Here is a 17,997-nt window from a genome sequence, read left to right as displayed (position 1 = left end):
AAGGCCCCTGCTCCTGCTCCTCGCCACCCCACCTCCCCTCCGCGTCTCCCAGGCAGCTCACGCTCAGGGGACAGTTCACTTGACACTGCAGGGACGATGGAAAGCAGCCCAGCCAAACCAGGCAGCCCTGTGCTGGCAGCAGGGCCGGGCAGCACCGTTCCCACTCCAGTCCCCAGGGCTCTGCCAGGACTGGCTTGCCAGGAGAATCCTCTGACCCGCACCAGTGCCCACGAGGTCCCAGCCTCCCCTGGCATCGGCCGGGCACAGCGTCCATCCCACCAGCGCTGTGCTTGGGCATCTCTGGTGCCAGGGAGCCCTGTGCCCTCCGGGGTGGGCACCGTTGCCCCGTGCTCAGGTGGTCCGGTGTGTGTGGCTGTGGCCGGCAGCCCGGCACTGGGCTGCTCTGCAGGAGCCTCTCCAGCTCCGCGGGGCGGGCGGTGAGAGCTGCCGGTTCCCAGCCGCCCTGCAAGGAGCCTGCCGTAATCCTGCTGAGGTGGCGAGAAGCTGAGTCAAGCAGCCGTGCCTGGGGACAGTGCGGCATCGCTCGCCAGCGCTGACACTAATCGCTTTCTAACTTCTTCCTGACGATGTTCATTCCGAGGCCCGATGCAGCTAGCTCCCTCTGCCTTGGCACACACCTGCGGGAGCTCCCCAGCCCCGAACGCGACGGTGGGCACTGCGAGGCTCCGTGCCCTGCCCCACGCCAGCTCCTGCATTTGTCTCCCATTCCAGCATCTCTGCTCTCTCTCCACCAGCTCCCTCCTCAGCATCCAGCCCGCGGGGAGCCCATGCTCCAGCATGGCAGGATGCTCCTCCACGGGAGCCCGCTCCCCAGCTTGTGCCGTGGGTCGGCTCCTGTCCCTCGCGCAGGTCCAGGAGGATGCCAAGCGGCTCTTGCCCGTGGCCTGCCCCACAGAGGCTGCCACGTAGGAGGGTGACGGGAGAAGGGAGCTTTGGCGGCAGTCCCATTTCTGGCCCCTCTCGGCATCAGGAGGGCCAGGGGGTGACGCACCCGCCGAGAGCTCAGCGTGGGTCCGTCCCTCCCTTGCCAGAGGACGAATGCTGGGGGCTGGGGGGCGAGGGGAGGGGGCTGCCTTGACAGAGGGAGCTGCTGCCATAAGCAGGAGGAGTCGGCAGACGGATAGTGATGGAGCTGTGTGGGCAGGGGGAGAGGAGCCAGTGCAGCAGCTTTACGTCAGCCGGGTATCCGTCCCCTACGGCAGCTCTGTCCTGACTCATCGGGCAGGCTCCCCAGCCTCCCCTGTGGCGGGGATTCATAGACACCCCATCCCCACTGCTCAGAGGGCTTGTTGGGTGGTAAACCAGCACACGAGTGTCATTGCGAGTTCTCCCAGCCCCAGGAGGGAACTCCTAAAGTTACCTGGGTTTAGTCACTCCTGATTTTGCAAACTTTTAACTTGGGAAATGTCTGTTGCTTTCCCAGCCCCTGCAAGTGTGCTCTGAGGTGCCCCTGGGCTGGCGCTGGGGAAGGGGCTGTGCTGGGAGAGCTGTGCCCCTGGCACGGGGCAGCCTGCCCTGCCCTGCCCAGCACCCGGGGCACCAGTCTGGAAACGGGGCTGGAGGGCAGGGGGAGACGGGAGCGGGAAAGGGCCAGGCTGCCGCAAGCAGGAGCAATAGCATCTTCCCAGGGCCAGGACGTGTCTGCTGGGCTCCGGCTGTTCCCCCTCTCCTGCTGCCAGCGGGTCAGGAGGAAACCCCCGGGTAAAGCAGATGCTTCCTACCTCTCTTCACAGGCTGCTCCACGCAGAGGCAGAAAAGCCGTTGCTGTGGCAGGGAGGATGTTCCCAGCTTTCTGATGTCCCCGTGAGGGTGGCAGAGCCCTGCACAATGTCACCTCTCTATTTTCAGCTTGCTTTCTATTTTCCCAGCCCGGGAGGTGACCCACACATGCACGCACACACACACACACAAAGATGTATTCTTTTTTAGAAAAGGACAGGGTTGTGGAGATGCTGAAGTGAGGAAACGCCAGAACTAACGCATCCCTGGCTCGGGGCGTGCATGTCTGCCTGCATCCCTTCCCGCAGGCAGCTCTCCCGGGGCTGGGCAGGGGGACGCGGTACCCCGCAGTGGGCAGCGCGGGCCCCAGGTGAGCCGGGGCACAGGCAGCTGCTCATTCAGGAAGGAAAATGATGCAACCCACAGAAGGAGACAAATAGCATGAAGATGTCACTAGGACGGTTGTCATGGCAACGCCACCAAAAACACCAAACCAAACAAGGAGCAAAGTCGCTGCTTCCTCCCCAGAGGGACCCTGGGAGGGCGTGGGAGCGGGTGCTGGTGGGAGCTGGGGGCCGTGGGGAGCCACCGTGGGGGCCCCGACCTGCCCCGGGTGCACAGACCTCTGCGGGAGCGGGGCTGCGGGCAGCTGCCGCGCTCGGGTGCGATGGGCGCCCACCTTCCCCTTTCGAGAGGAAGCACGGCCCTGCGACACCGCAGGAAACACGCTTATGGCTGCAGCTGCCTCTGCGCGGGGCCGGCTCCCTCCTGCACCCCGGCTCCCTCCTGCACCCCAGCTCCCTCCTGCACCCCGGCTCCAGGGCCCTTCGCCCGGCGGGTGCAGGCGAGGGGGGCTGGGGGCCGCGGTCCCACCGGGGCGGTGATGCTGCTGACCACTGCTCAGGGTCCCTGGGCGCAGGCGAGGGGGGCAGGAGGCGGGGGGTGGCCCAGGCACGGCCGCCTGTGCTTCCCTGTTTTGCTGTTGATGCGTTCAGCACATTCATTTTTAATTCGTCGGGGTGACTTTTAATAAAGCATCTGTAATACTGCGTTGTTTTTCCCTGAGTATTATTAAAGAGCTTAATTTATGCTAATTAAATACCAATTAACTTCCAAGCACTTAATGTGCTTTAAGGACATAAAATACATCTCATTCCCATTCAATTAAATTTGCATCAGGCCTGGCCATGGGTCTGCACCATGTTTTTATCGGCACATGGATCTGCCGCAGAGCCGGGACATTGCCTGGTGTTTTCCAGGTTCTTCGTGCCTGTTGGGATGGAGATGCCGCTTGGGAGCAGGGCAGGCGTGGGGCAGGCGTGGGGCACCGGTGCTGCGGGCACCTGTACCTAACGGGGCGGTGATTGCCGAGGTTTGGGGCTGGTGAGGACAGCAGTGCTCACACCCCTGGGTGGTGAGAAGCCCGGGGGGAGCCCAGGGCACTGCCTGGTCCACAGGAGCCGCTGAAGGCTCTGCAGACATCGTGCACGTGCTCGCCCAGGTGCTATCGGCCGTGGCTGGCGTCAGCACTTTGGGAACACAGGGAAAAAAAATCAGGGTGTGCTCTGGGAACAGCATCAGACGGATGTTTGTCTGTCCCTGTGTCTGCCCGAGCCTCTCCTGCCCTCACACTGCAGCTCTTTCACTCTAGGTAAATACCCTGGTTAAACATTGACCGGGGGAAGAAAGCTGCGCTGCCGCCTGCGGTCGGGCTCCCCGGTGCCAGCCCACCCGTGGAAAACGAAGAGTCCCCACCCACGGGGAACAGCCCCCACCCACGGGGAACAGCCACGCGTTTGTCCACGGCGGGAGGCTGCTGCCAAAGACCCAAGTGCCGTGGTATGGCCGCCGAGCCAGGCCGCTTGCCCGCAGCTCGTGTCCAGCAGCAGATGAGCCCGACCTCGGCTTGCGGCCCCGATTCGAGCTGGGCCCCTGCCCAGGCTGCACGACCCCCCGGCCACGCAGGAGCTCCTGCTGCGTTTCATGCCTTGCCCTGCGCCCCGACCTGCGGCCGACCCCCCGGTCCCCAGCGGGGGCAACTCTGCCCGCCCTGGCTGGTGGCTGCGTGGGATGCAGCCGCTGGCAGCAGCATCATGCTGGAAATAGCTGATACGTAGCGTGCAAATGTGCAAATTAATGAGCCGGTTAATTTGGCTGAGTCTCCCTCCCTGGCTCGCAGACCTGCCCAGCTCCACTGCGCTGCAGCCCCCCCGGGAATGGGGAATTCACGGCTGGTGGGGCAGCACACCGTGCTGTGACAGGGAGCCGGGGTGGCAGCGAGGTGCAGCACAGGGTGCCCCCGGCCCCGGCACGGTGCTCGGCAGACATCGCCCATGCCCTGCCCATGCACAGGGCAGCACAGCTCAGCCCTGAGCTCGGTGATGCGGGGCTGTGAGCGGTCTGGGGGGGGGTGAGGTGTTCCCTGCCCCCCTGCTGTTATGGAGAGCCGGGGTGGGATGCAGCCCCGTACCCTGCCTGGGAATGCCCCATGGCCATGGCTGTGCGTGGCCATAGCCATGAGTGCAGCCCTGCCTCAGCAGTCTGGTCCCTGCTGGGGGGCGGCAGCTCATTCCCGCCGTCTGCGGGAGTGGGGGTGACTTCTCCTTCCTGCTGCATGCGAGGGGCTGGCACCCCCCCCCGGGCAGGCCAGGGATGAACCAGCCGGGAGGGAGCTCTGCTCTCCCAGGCCGCTCTCTGGGATCCCAAACACTGATGCTGCAGGACCGAGTCCCTTATTGCAGCAGACCCGGCTCCATCGCTGCGCCGATGCCCGAGCATCCCTGAGCTCGCCTGCGGGAGAGGGACAGTCCAGGCGGTAGAGAAAAACGGGCTGAAGAAGCAATAACTCTTCATGTTAGCAATCATCAGACAACAGCACTCGTAACAAGAAGAAATCACCGGGGCCGTGAGCTCAGCAAGGCGCTGAGCGGTGCTGGCCCCGTGGTGGTTATTTTCTCGGCGGTGGAGCCTCACCAGGCGACGTTTCCCCGCCTGCGCCGCCGTGCCAGGCTCACAAAAGGCTTTTCATTCGCGGGCAGAACAACGCCTCGCTGTTCCCCTCCGCCCGCTCGCCTGCCACCCCTGACCCCGCGGTCCAGGAAAGGGGGAGCCCCCAGATTTTTTCCTTCCAAATTCTCCCCTCAGAAGGATTAGGGGTGTCTGGCAGTGTGCTCCCCCGAACCCTCCTCTTAAAATAGCAGCATCCCTGAGCAGAGGCAGCACGTCAAGATGCCAAGAGTGTGGCTGTGGTGGAGTATGATGGATGAATGCTTTTTGGAACATGTCCCATGAGAGCATCTGGGAATTCTCACTTTGCTCTGCTGTAAAGGTTTTCTTTGCCAGTCTACAGCTGGAGAAATCACAGCCTTAAAAATAAAAGGTGATTTAATTCTTTTAGCTCATTTTGTCCATCAGGCAGAACCGCAGTAGCTGCGGAGGGCGGACGCAGGCAGCAGCGAGCAGGGACAGCTGGGGGCAGTGGGATGCTCTTGCCCCTTGCCAGCGCCCACCGGTCGAGGCCGGACCCACTCCCACGGCACCGACCTGCTCCTCGGCTCCCCAGCTCCCTCCTGCCTGTGGGAGCAAACTGGGGGACTCTGGCCCCAGCCAATGTAGAAAAAAAGAAACTTCAAAAGACATGAATTGCACTAAAATCTGGATGCAGGCAGGGCAGCGGCAGCACCAGCACAGGGCTGAGGGGGCATTGCAGACCTTGCCTGAAAAAGCCAAGGGATGTGCAGCTCCCGGACTCCTCCAGTGCTCGCGGGTGTTACAGGAGCCTTGCAGGGGAGGGGGCACCCAGGGGGGCACCTGCAGCAACGACCCCGCGCGAGGGGCTGCGTGGGAGCGGGGAGCAGCGCAGCTCCTGCAGCCCCTGCAGCCCCGAGGGAGCGGGCAGGGCGGCTGCTGTGCCTGCCAGGCTTCCAAGGCAGCTTGTAATTTGGCTGGCACGTCTCTTCCAGCTTACCCCATACTCATCTTACGGGTGTCTGCTGAGCCCTCGGAGCACCCTGCTCGCTGCCGCGGGTGCTGGTGCCGTGAGGAGCTCCCATGGGTGCTCGCTGCTGGGTTGGGGTGTGCCGGCTGGCTGCGTGGGCACCGGCACGGGGGCGCGGGGGACAGTGGAGGTGGGCGATGACGTGCAGAGCCAGTACTGCGCGTGAGCTGGCATCTGTATGTAGGAGACGGGGAGCGAGGCGATGGTAAAGGGAGTGGGAGTCTAAATGTTTTGTGGGGAAGCTTTTAAAGCCGAGCCATTAGCGGGGTCCAGGCGGCGCAGGCACGGGGATGGGCTCGTGCCCTCCTGTGCTTAGATGGTGCCCGTGGGGCTGGGGGACGTGCCCCGAGGCCGGGCAGCATCCCTCACTGCTGTGCCACATCCCTCGCTGCCGTGCCACGTCCCTCGCCGCCGTGCCACATCCCTCGCCGCCATGCCACATCCCTCGCCGCCGTGCCGCCCCGGAGCACTGTGCCAGCCTCCGCTGCTATATTTACTCTGCAGCCTGAGAACAAGGCACAAATGCCAGAGCAGCCTTCCCGCCAATTAGCATATATGCAAAGAGCACTAACGAGCATCACCACCACGTGCAAAACTCCGGGGGCTTCTGTGAATGACAGCAGCTGGCGAGCTGAGGGTGTTTCATGGGGGGCAGGCGGGGATGTCCCCAGCTCAGCTTTGGGGGCCCGACCAAGCGGTCCCAGACCTGACCCCCACGGCAGAGCGGGAGAGGCCGCGGAGCAAGGCTGGCAGAAGGGAAACGGGGGGGAGAGGGGTTTATCCCTCCGCTTCCCACCCGTTGCTTCTGCTTCTACTCCTCATTTTAGTGATCTTTATTTTCTTTTCGCTGTCACCGGCAGCCCACTCGGGCTCCCCGGAGAGGAGCCGGCACAGAAATGTGTCTCCTGGGAGGGAGCCCAGGGGACGGGGTGACGCGGGGGCCCGGGACCCCCGGAGCCCCACTTACCCCCTGGCTGGCAGGGGAGCCGAGCCGCTCACGGCAGCGGGGGCTGCACCTCCTCTCTGCACACCCGATGACATTCAGCCTCGCTTCCCCCAGCACCAAAGTGTTTCTTTACCCGGCATCACTCGAGCATGAAGGATTTACATTTTAAAGGGTTTTTAAAATGGATTTGGAGAGACATTTATTTCCAATGATTTTTTTTTTTTTTCAGCTTTGCCACTTTGAATGTTTGTGGAGAGGAAATAATAAACAGAAACCACACCAGGCAAAGCCTCAGATGATAACTAGTTTCTGCTCATGCAAATGTGATGAGAGTGGAAGTCCAGGTTCAGACACGTAACTCCCGACCCTCGCCGTAAGGCTTGGTGTGCGTACCGGCGGTGGAGGTGCGTGAGCAGCCTGCGGTCCTGCTCTGGGGACCATGGGGCCCTCTCCACCCCACGGCCTGTCCCCAGCACTCTGTGGTCACCGGTGGGAAAGCCGCTCCACTCCCCGGCAGCACGGCCGCCGCCTGCCCTCCACTCCTGCACCCAGCGCCGGAGATGCACAGGCTCCTGGTCACCATGGAGACTCGGGAGGAGGATTTTGAAGCATCTTAGAGAAATTTCTGCCCGCCCCCCCCCCCCCCCCCCCCCCCCCCCCCCCCCCGCCATGCACAGCCTGTTCTCTTGCTGGGCTGCAGCTTTGTGCTGCCCGGCCCCATGCAGGGGCTGCAGAGCCGACCGCACGACCGCACACGCAACCATGCGCCCCGTTCCAGTCCCCATCCCCATCCTCCTCCAAGGTCAGCCACGACGGAGGACGCTGGTGCTGACCCACGGGCTCTGCTGGGAGCGGGCAGCATGGAGCCCACTGCTGCCGTGTGCTGGCCTTGGGGCAGCGTCCCCTCGCTGAGACGCAGGCGTGTGCTCTTGAAATGGGCTAAAACCACCTCCTGGCCCCACGGCGGGGCTGTGAGCCCAAGCACAAGGGCAGTTCCCAGCAGGCTTGTCACCCCTCCCTGGGGACACTTCGGTCCCTTACCAGGACTTCTGTCTGGATGTGCAGCCTTCTCCCATGCCAGCGGCGACAGGGTGGGTCGGGGGCCTCCTGCCGTCTCTGCACTGCCGGACCACCGCAAGCCTTTGGGCAGATGCCTTCCTCCCCAGGCCAAGCAGAGAGCAGGCAGGGACCCCCTAACCTGAGGTCAAAGCTGGCAAAGGCATCGCTGCCCCAGAGCACCCCCCATCTCCTCCAGACCCGGCGTTATTCCATTGTCCGCAACACGGAAATTTGCCCATAGTGGCTGATCCCGCTGCTGCCAGCAAGACCCCAGGGAGCAAGTTTTGCTTCAGAAACAAGAGTTTCTGTCGCTCTTTGCTGGGTTTCTCAGCTTTTGGAGGATATTGAACCTCCCTTTGTTTTTTAGCAGCGAGGAATCAGAGCAGCGGGACTTGCAGGCATGGAGGTGCTTTGGCTGCGTATCGCTGGCCGTGCCGACGTCGGAGCAAGAGGCGCGAGGGTGAAGGAGCTCGCCGGAGCAGCAGGACGTGCTGGAGCAAAGGCTCGGCGGAAGGGGAATGCTAATCAGGTTCTGTGCTGGCAGCAGCCAGAATGCTGCACAATAAATAGCCATTTTAATTACCGCACAATATTTACAAGATTGCTTCCTCATTTGGGAAATTAAAACAAATGCTCCATCAAAATGATCAACATTGTACAGAGAAGCACAGGGCTGATAAAGAAATACATCGGCTGCTAATGAAGGAGTAATTGGCACCTTGGTGCCAGCGTGGCTTCCTCCTCTTCTTTGCAACCGTAGTGCGTATGATGGCAAAGGGCATCCCCAGCCTCGCCAGCGCCCGGCTGCGCTGGGCAGTGGTCCCTGCACCGGGGTGCCCGGCCGAACCGCCCAGGCCTGCGGTGGGAGGGAGCAGGACCAGCGGGGTTTGGCAGCTCGGCCCTGGTGAGGCTCTGCGAAAAGAGGACACGTGAAGCTTGGGCAGAGGATGCTGAGCTGCAAAAATGCCTTTCACGTACACGGGTTTCTCCTGGCTGTGTCTGTCTGTCCTGCCTGTTGTTACCACCAGCCAGGAGCTGCCCCCAGCTCTGCCCGCTTTGCTGCCCATCCCCTGATGTTATTTCCCAGGCTACGGGTCCTGGGATCACGCGGTGATTTGGGACTCTCAGCCTTGATTTAAGAAAAAGCTGGAGACATGGAGAAAATCTCTCCAGCTGTAGTGACAGAGGGGCACGGGGCAGCGTGGACTGACCCCCCGGTTTTGGTTTCTGGGTGTCTGACGTGGCTAACAGCGTGCCAGTGCCACGGAGGTGGCTGTCCCCCCCCCCCCAGCAGCGGTGATGCTGCCGGGCTGGCTGGGTCCCGGACCCGGGAGCCCCCCCTCCCCGGCGGGGCCGGCCTGCAGAGCCCCCCACGCCTGGGCCGGGGCGGGTGGGCACAGGGGCCGTGCCGGGTCCCCCCCGCCGCGGTCCACGCACCGGTGAGCATCCCCCCGGCCCGGCCCGGCGAGGACTGTCCCTGCGGGGTGGGGGTGGCCTCTGGGTACCGACCCCCCCCTCGGCTGCCCTTCCCCTCCCCCCCGCGCTTTCCTCAGCTCCTTTCCCCTTTTCTTCCCTTTTTTTTTTTTTTTTGTTTGCAGCGCTCCCGTTGCCATGGGAACGGTGACATCCCGAGCCGGGCGGGGCTGTCGGGTGCAGCGGGGAGAGCCCGCGTTTGCCCTGGGCACCCCGGACACGGGTGGGGGTTCCCACGGGTGGGGGTTCCCACGGGTGGGAGGGGGGGGGTCCCTTGGTGGGGGCTTCCCCTGCGAGCGCTCCCTCCGCAAGCGGCGGCGGGGCCGGGGTCAGCGGCCCCCCCACCCCAGCCGCATCCCCGGCTGCCCAGCGCTGCCCTTCCCCTTTCCCGCAGGAATTACAGCCCGTGTCAGCAGCTTTCACCGTTTGATCATTAAACCCGAGAACAGCGATGCTGCCCGGGCAAAGGCAAGGCACGCTGCCTGCGCGGGCAGCGGGGTTTGGAGAGCAGGCAGGGCACCCTGCCGGCGCTGTCGTTGCTGGGATGCATCAGAAATGGGTCAGGCAGAAGGCTTCCAAGGACATTCGAAAAAGCAGCGGGATTTAATTATGTTCAGATACCTGCTGACAGTCCAGCAAGCCTTTCAGGGGATGAGATTCCACCTCGAATGAATCGAGGGGGGGGGAAATGGCAGGATGGCCCTTAATATGCCAAATGTTCGTTTATAAAGGAGCTCACAGGACCCCGATGGATGTGGTCCAGACTGAGCTGGGAGTGCTGAGGATTTCACCTTCCACTTGTTCCAGGAGCGGGCAGCCCTGGAGCGGGGAGGATGCCTGGGAAAGCCCAGGTGACATCTCGCGGGCTGTCCTCAGGCCCCAGCGCTGCCCCGGGGATACAGAAGCAACTAGATTTCGTGGAGAGGTTGGGAAGAGGAATACAGAGGGAGAGCTGGGGAAAGCAGGGGGCTCAGAGACTGCTGGCGGAGCACAGACCTTCCTCCTGTGGCACTGCAAATGTGACCACCGCAAGTGATGAGGATTATGTTCACGTGAGCCCACTTCAGCAGCTCCCGGGCTGGGTGCAGTGAGTGGATTGGCCATGGCCTGGCATCCCCACACAGAAACAAGTAAAAATCCCCCTGAAGACAGGAGCTTCTGAAGGCAGGAGCTTCTGTGATGCTTTGTGGCCCCTGGGCCTGTTGCTCCCGGGTCCCTGTGGCCCTTCCAGCAGCCCACGGGCTGGGTCATGCACTGCAGAGCTGACATCCTCCGGCTCCCAGGTGCTGTGGAGCTCCCAGCTCCGAGAGGGGCAGGAATGAGCCAGAGGAGCTGCGGTCGGTAGGGAAAAGCCAGAAAACAATTTACAGCTTCCTCCAGATGGCAACCAGGACGATCTGGCTAACAAACACAGATGAGCAAGCGTAAGGGAGGAATAAATAAACCTCACAGCTCATAGAGTAAAACAACCTGCTGTGATTTACAGCAGAAAAATCCCACTCAGCCAGTGCTGAGCTCCCTCCCCTTCCCTGCGCTGGGGCTGGTGGGGTGGGCTGCTGGGGCAGGACCCTGGGACCCAGGGGACAGAGCAGGGCAGCCTGGCACCCTCATCCCTCCAACCTGCCGCCCAGGGGGATGCCCTTGGGGTAAACGAAACCCAACAGCAGCTGAGACGCTGCTGTCCAAAACCCAAATGGAGTCATTTAGTTAAGAGAGGAGTGAAAACCTCATGCAAATGTTTTCCATTCAAAAATTCTTTTGATTTCTAAATTAGTAAAGCAGCAAGCCTTTCTGGGGAACTTCTTTTTTTCAGTTTTTTTTGATGAAACATTTTCAAATATTTCTGGAAATTAATCAGCAGGTAGGTTGTTCTCTGTTTTCAAATTTTTTTCATTGCTTTTCCTCCCCAGCTTTGTCTGACTTTAAACATCCGTGCTCTGAGTGGTACCGGGAGGTCCCACGATGCCCCACACTGTGCAGAGCTGACCAGCGTGTCTGCAGCTCTGGTGCCGGAGTCCCGAAGCCGTCCCCAACACGAGCTCCCTCGCCTGCACGAGCACTGCTGGACCCGGCTGGAGAGGAATAACCGAACTGCAGAGACGCGATGCCACAGCTGAAGACGGCATCAATAAGTCAGTGGTAAAGCTGCGGGCGAGCTCCTGGGGTCACCCCTCCTCGGAGGGAAGGTGAGACGCCTCGGCCATGGCTATCGCAGCCCATCAGCGATGCTCCGGTAACACAAACCTGCGTGTAAGGATCCACAGCCCGGCAGCCGCCAGCGGCGGGGGGACGTGTCACCTGGGGTGGGCTCAGGCAGGCTCCTCCACCCCAGCAGGCGCAGCGCTTGGGGAAGGGCTCGGTGGCATCCGAGCAGTGGCATCCACAGCCTTCGCCGGTAACAGCACTGAGCAGTGGCGGGTGTTTGTACCCGTGTGTGCATGGGCATGCAGGGGCTTTTGAGGGTGAGGCCACTGGGAAGGCTGAAACACCAGAAAGGAGAGTGCCATGGACGGGGGAACGAGGAGGGAAACCCACGTCTCCAGCTGCAAAGCCTCTGCGAGCCTCCCCTGCACCTCTCCTCTGCCAGCTCTGCCGCAGCGCCCGAGCACGCTCCCAGCAGCTGCAGGGTCGGGGAGGGCGGCCAGCGGGACATCGGGGGACAGCGAGGCAGGACCCCGGCACGCCTGGCCCGCTGCTCTTGCCTGCGCGCTCGCCTTCAAGCCGGAATAATCTCCAGCGGAAAATAACATGAGATAAGAGCGGTGAGAAAAGGCAAACCCCACCCTGCGCTAACGGGAGATCTGTGCTTTATCCCAGGCTTGTTTTTGCTGGGAAATGACCGAACCAGCTGGAGAGACGGAGGCCCAGGAGCAGAGCTGCTGGGGGAAAGGGAGCGGAGTACGAGCACGATGTTCCAGCGGTACAAGCCAAATAAGACCCGTGCTCGCTTGGAGCGAACAAGCAGGGAAGAGCCACCCGATTTTCTGTGACACATCTGTGTGAAGGGATTTATGTGCTGAGGGCATGCCAGCAGCGACGGCGGGATAAGCTGGGGGTGGACAAAGGCCAAAGCCATCGCAGGAACATCTATCGGAGGATTTCCATCTCGCAGGATTTAAGGCACCCAGGTGACAGCATTCTTGAAGAAACAGGCTCCAGAGCATCCCCCAGCGCACCCCTGACCCGCAGCAGCACCCATTTGGGCTCTGTGGGCTGAGGGTTTGCTGGCTCAGAGACAGTGGCTGTAAGGGAAGAGGTGGATGGCTCAGCTGTGAGGAAAGCCCTCGGAGGCAAAGCTTAATGAAGAAGTCATTGCGCACCGGGATCAGCCCTGCAGCCTGTAACGGAGCCTCGTTGTTAGTTAAATGGAGCTCCTTGCAGGGCTGGATGAATAACTTCAGGATCAGGTGATTTTTCTGAGCAGTGTGATGAACCGTGGATATAAAACCGGCCATCCCTTACGAGGAGGAGTGCTGCAGAGAAGTCCAGTTCCTGGGGAATGGCAGCTGGAGTTTGCCATGGCACAAGCAGAATTATTTTGTATGCCAGAGGAGGCAGGCGCTGCAGCCCGGGCCCGAGAGATGGGAGAGGGTTGCAGGGGCCTTGTGGCACCACCGACATTGCACTGTGGCACTTCTGCTCCCCCTCTGCTCTGCCTCCAGAGCTGGGCTTAGTCCCTGGAAAAGACTGATCCTAAGAAAAGGAGAGGGGTAAACAGCTGCCCGGCCGGGAGCGTGCCAGGCACCCGGGGTGCACGCGCGGGTGCGGGGACTGCATTAGTGCAGCTGGATGGGAAAGTGGCCGTGCGTCAGCTCGAGCCCATCCCATACAGCTTGGTCTTGTTGCCGTTCAGTTTGGGTCCCCCTGTTATAATCCAGCAGAAAAATTTAATGCTGTCCTTACCTCTGAACGCTGCTGCCTTGCTGTCCTGAGCCCGGAGCTCCCCTTTGCACACCAGTGAGACAAGCAGAGGTGGCAGTGCCGCTCTGGCTCCTGCCACCGCACTGAGTTCACCCGTGCGCTAACCCAGCTTGGAAGGCAGCGGGAAACCCCCACCGGTTTGGATCAATAGCAAGAAGTAATGACCACTTCCTATCTTAGAGTCATAGGACATGAAAGCCACTTATCTATCAAACGGTTTTGGAAACAAGCAGCAAAACCCCAAGGATTTTACCACTAACTTTGTTTAACCAACTGTGCAGGAAGGCGGTTTGATGTGGGCCATTTCTGGGTACATGAAACAGAATTAATTTGTTCTCCCTGAAAGCCAGCAGACGGGAATATGAAATATTTAAACAGCCTAACCATGTTTGTGATGTGCCGAACCATGCGAGTATCCGATGTGTGAGTGCGCTTTCCGTGCACGCAGGTTTGGAGCCCTCGGTTCTGCAGCTTTTTGGCAGGTTTGGTGCCTGCGCACCTTGCTGGAGTGAGTGGAGGGTGTATCACCGCAGGGCAGCGAACAACACAGGCTCCTCATCTCATTTATTCGTCTGCAGCATGCCTTGCCTTGAGGAGGGATGGAAGAAACATTGGTGGGTCTGAAAAATAGCAATGCATTTACACAAGCCCCGAACACCAGGCACTGCAAGTCTGCATGCTGAGCCAGGAACCGGCTTGCTTCTCTGGCTCTGCCCCACTGCCCCGCACAGCCTGGCAGCTCCCCCGCTGCGAACTGCACACTCAGGCTGTCCTTGCGCCCCATCTTGCTCTTGGGTGCCCGTGAGTCCCGGGCAAAGGAGCACAGAGTGGCTGGGAGCCTGGAAACAGGGCATGAGCCCTGCTTCTGCAGGAAACCGTGATCTCTGGTGTGATGGGGAGGTGCTGTCCTGCCTGCTCTGCCCCGGGCGGATGCACTTGGGGTGGATGGAGCCCTGTTTAACTACCATTTTTTATTGCAGTCCCTTCACTTGCTCCTGCCCTCCTGCCCCAGGATGGCTGGGTGGAGGCTCAGCATGTGCCAGCTCTCTGCCAGCTGAATAACCTGCGTTCTGGGGACCGTTAGGGATAATATTTCTTTGCTTTCTTTGCCCGGATTTCCTCCTCTCTGCCAAACATACCTGGGTGTCTCTGCTCCCTGGGTTTGAAACCTCCCCTGGGTGAGCAGAGGTGCTCTGCAGGGCTGCAGCTGGCCGGAGCCCACAGTGTCCCCCAGCAGCCCTGCCACCGCAGGCAGTGGTCCCGATGCCCTCAGCGACAGCCCTGTTTGATTCCCCTCCAGCACATCCACGCGGACCCAGAGCAGGCAGCCATTCGGCATCTGCACTGCCGGATCAAAACAAGGCTGCTAAAGAAGTTGGGTGGAGGTAAATGAAAATGATTGCTTTTCGCAGCTGAGATTGGAGCAGCGGCTGTTCCAGCCGAGCATCGCTGCCCGGCCGTGTCCCTGCGGCTCTCCCCATTGCTCTCCCCGCCGCCGGCCACTCGTGAGGGTTTATGTAACGCTCAGGCGCTAACGTTTGGGCTGCCTTTTTTTTCACGCAGCGGCTGGCTGCGAAGGATGCTCTTGCCTCCAGTGGGTGGGTAACTAGGTCTCCCCTCACATAAACGCAGCTTCTCTCTTCCTCGCTCCATCCTCTCTGCACGGAGGACGTGAAACATGCAAAAACTGTGCAAGCAGAAAGGGAAAAACCAGCGCAGCTGACGTTGCCCCGCTGCGGGGGGGGCCTGCCCATCACCCCCGCCTCCATCCCCAGTGTCCCCACGGGGCCTGGGGCAGAACCCCCCTCCCCAGTGGGTGACCAGTGGGGCCAACGCTGCCCAGAGCAGCAGCACAGCCGGGGACGCCCCAGCCTGTGGCTCTGCCCCACGGGCCCTTTGCCCTGTGCAGCGTTACCGTGGCCGTGCTGCCCTCCGGGTACCGCCCGGGCAGCCTCTGCCGCAGGGCCTGAAGAATCAACTGCTGTCAGCAGCAAGAAGCTGTTCCAGAGTTTGGTGGGACCAGGGCTTTCCTCCAAAGAAAGAAGAAAATGTGGGAGGGAGGATCTGCCCTTTCTTGGCAAGAACATTTTGGGTAAAAGCTTTTAAAACTTTACTTATATCTCCTGGACCCAAAGGAACAGTGCTGCTGCCTCAGCATGCACCCCCAAGCCCTGGGAGACCCCTCCCAGGACCCCACCAGCCTGCATCCAGCCTGCCGCTCCTGTCAGCTTTAAGTGTGCTCAGGCATCCTCAGAAAGCTTCACACGAGCTGCAAGGAGGCACGGGGAGATGCACGGCGTAAGAGCCAGAGCTAAGACTTGCTGCTCACCGAGTGATTGCGCAGCAGGTCCCTGCTCCAGGGTCCCCTGTCCCTGCTCCAGGGTCCCCCATCCCTGCCTTGGCCCTCCCGGCATGCTGGGGGGGCAAGACGGCATCCGCAAACGGAGGCGGAGGCCGCTGAGCGCTGCTGAGACACCTTTATATTTAATTAGAGTTCGGCTCTTCCTCCACCTGTTTCCTGTGGTGGATTTAAGTCCCTAAGAAACAAATGCTGAAAAAAAGAGAAAAATCTGTTCTCCAGCTTCTTTGAATTCTTTAGAGAAAGCCAATGTGGGCACCAAGGGAGCAGCATCCCTACATCAATGCAAGGCTGGAGGCTGCAGCGCGCTTACCAGGAGCTCGCCTGTGCTCCCACGCGAGCCACTGCTCCGGGATGGCAGCTCCTGCAGACATCCCGTCCGCACCAGCAGCGTGAGGGGCTCCTGCACATGTGGAGGCAGAGTCTGCTTAGGAAACGGGGAGAATTTACCCTGTCTTTTGGGATTCTGCCTCTTTGCTGGACATTGGGGCTGGTTCTCCCCACCCCGGTGCAGAGCGAGGCTGCATGGCTGGAGCTGGCCGGCACCGCGGGCACATTGCAGCGTGCCTTGGTGCAACACACCGGGTTGTGCGATTGCAGCGGGTTTCTGACCTGAACCCCTGCAATTTGTTAGTTGTGGTTCGGGTTTTTTGTTGGAAAGGGCTCGTGTTACTTGTCTCCTGCAACCCCGAGCCCGCAGCCTCACGCCAGGCTCTCAGCTCACACATTTCCCAGTGCGAGCGGCAGCCCCGCGGCATGCTCGGCGCTTTCCCTTCCACAAAGCAGCTCCTCGGTTGCCTGGTGGGAGGATGAGGTCCCTTCCTCAGGATGTGAATCATGTCTCTATGGGAGCCTGCTCCTGCACCCGTTGTCTCCGTGTCTCCCGCGGCTGCGGGGCTGCTCTCCCACCCGCCGGCAGCGGAGGGAGGCCGCAGAGCCCGCGGGTAAAGGCGAGTTTGGATTTTACAGCGCTGTGCTCCACGGAGGTTCTCTGCAGCTGCAGGCAGGGAAAGGAGACCACGTTTGCCCGTATCACCGGTTGGGTTTCAGTGCCCTCCTCCATCTGATGGCAGGAGCCGATGGAGGGGGAAATGGGATGCAAAACCTGCACTTTTATGGAAACAGGAATGAACTGGGCTGATTTCCCCTCCGCTCCACGCACTGGGCTCCCCTGAGAGTGCCGGTTCAGAGTTGTTTGTGTGTTAGTCCTCTCATCGCACCTGTGGGGACTTTACTTGCATTAATAAATATAACAGTTTCCTTAGAGGAAGGAGCTGCTGGGATGTTCAGCCCGACATTTCAAAGTGCTGAGGGGATCTGGATACCCAGCTCCCATGAAAATTAGCATGGTCTTGAAAATCCTGCCTTTAATACGATATGACTCTGAGTGTGCTAAATAATGAAAACGGTAAAATAAGGAAAAAAGAAAACAACCTCCCGAGAGCAGGAACTGTACCTGGCTTTTGTACTTCTTGGCCCAACAGAGTGAAAAAAGCTTGCACATGAATACTAACATGATTATCAATACTTGTGGGGGAAATTAAAGACATATTCTCAGTGGTTTCTGCTACCGCTGGGTTTCATATGCAGCAGCTATGCGGCCTGCGTTTGGAAAATGGGTACATACAGTAAAAGAACAACGAAGAAGAAACAGGCAAAGCCCACAGTTTGCAATTAAAATGAGAAGAATTCAGCCTAGCATGGCTACATGTTAAGTGCAGCATGCACTTAGGGTAATATACCACTTTCCTTCGCGAAAGTACACAGGAAAGGAATCAAAATGACCTGTTATTATTTTCATTATTACTCCCATTCCTTTGCATGCAGAAGGAGTTATTTGTGTCGCGAAGATTTCTATGTGCAAACCAGCAGTGAACAGGGCCTCTCTCCCAAGGCAGAGCACGCCCTGCAGCACAGGCTGGCACCATGACGGGGAGAAAAAGCACCACCTTCGGCCCCCGCTTTCCCTGGCACGCCGCGGGAGGCCTCGGGAAGGTTCCCCTTCATTTCCTCATGACACAAGCGCAGCACGAGGAGGGATGCCTGCAATTTATTTCTCCTCCTTAGCATTAAAATCACACGGTGCTGGGTGTTAGTAACAAGCCTGTCTGTTTATGGAAAGACGACATCAGCGGGACAGGTCAGTTACATTTTATTATTGTAATGAACCTTTTAAAGCAGCCGCATAATAACAGCTCTGGGCCTATTTCTGGTAAGCCTCCTGGGCGTTTAATTCCATAGAGCTGGAGGGGCATTCTTCAGAGAAAGAGCTTGTAGGATGGAGGGCTGGATCGCAGCGGAGCAGGGACGGTGTCGGGCCACAGAAGGAAAATGATCACATGGCTGCAGAGCCAGAATTAAATCCCTCAAATGAGAATTTAGAAAGACTTGTTGTTCACAGAAATATTTTCATGGTTATGTTTCAATTAAAGTTGTCTCCTGTTTTGATTTGAATTTTCATTGCCTCAGCTCCCAAACCAGGCACGATGCAGCACCGGGCCG

This window comes from Gymnogyps californianus, chromosome 15 (assembly GCF_018139145.2).
Source record: "Gymnogyps californianus isolate 813 chromosome 15, ASM1813914v2, whole genome shotgun sequence".
In the NCBI taxonomy this organism is placed as follows: Eukaryota; Metazoa; Chordata; class Aves; order Accipitriformes; family Cathartidae; genus Gymnogyps; species Gymnogyps californianus.
This window is presented reverse-complemented; position numbering follows the sequence as displayed.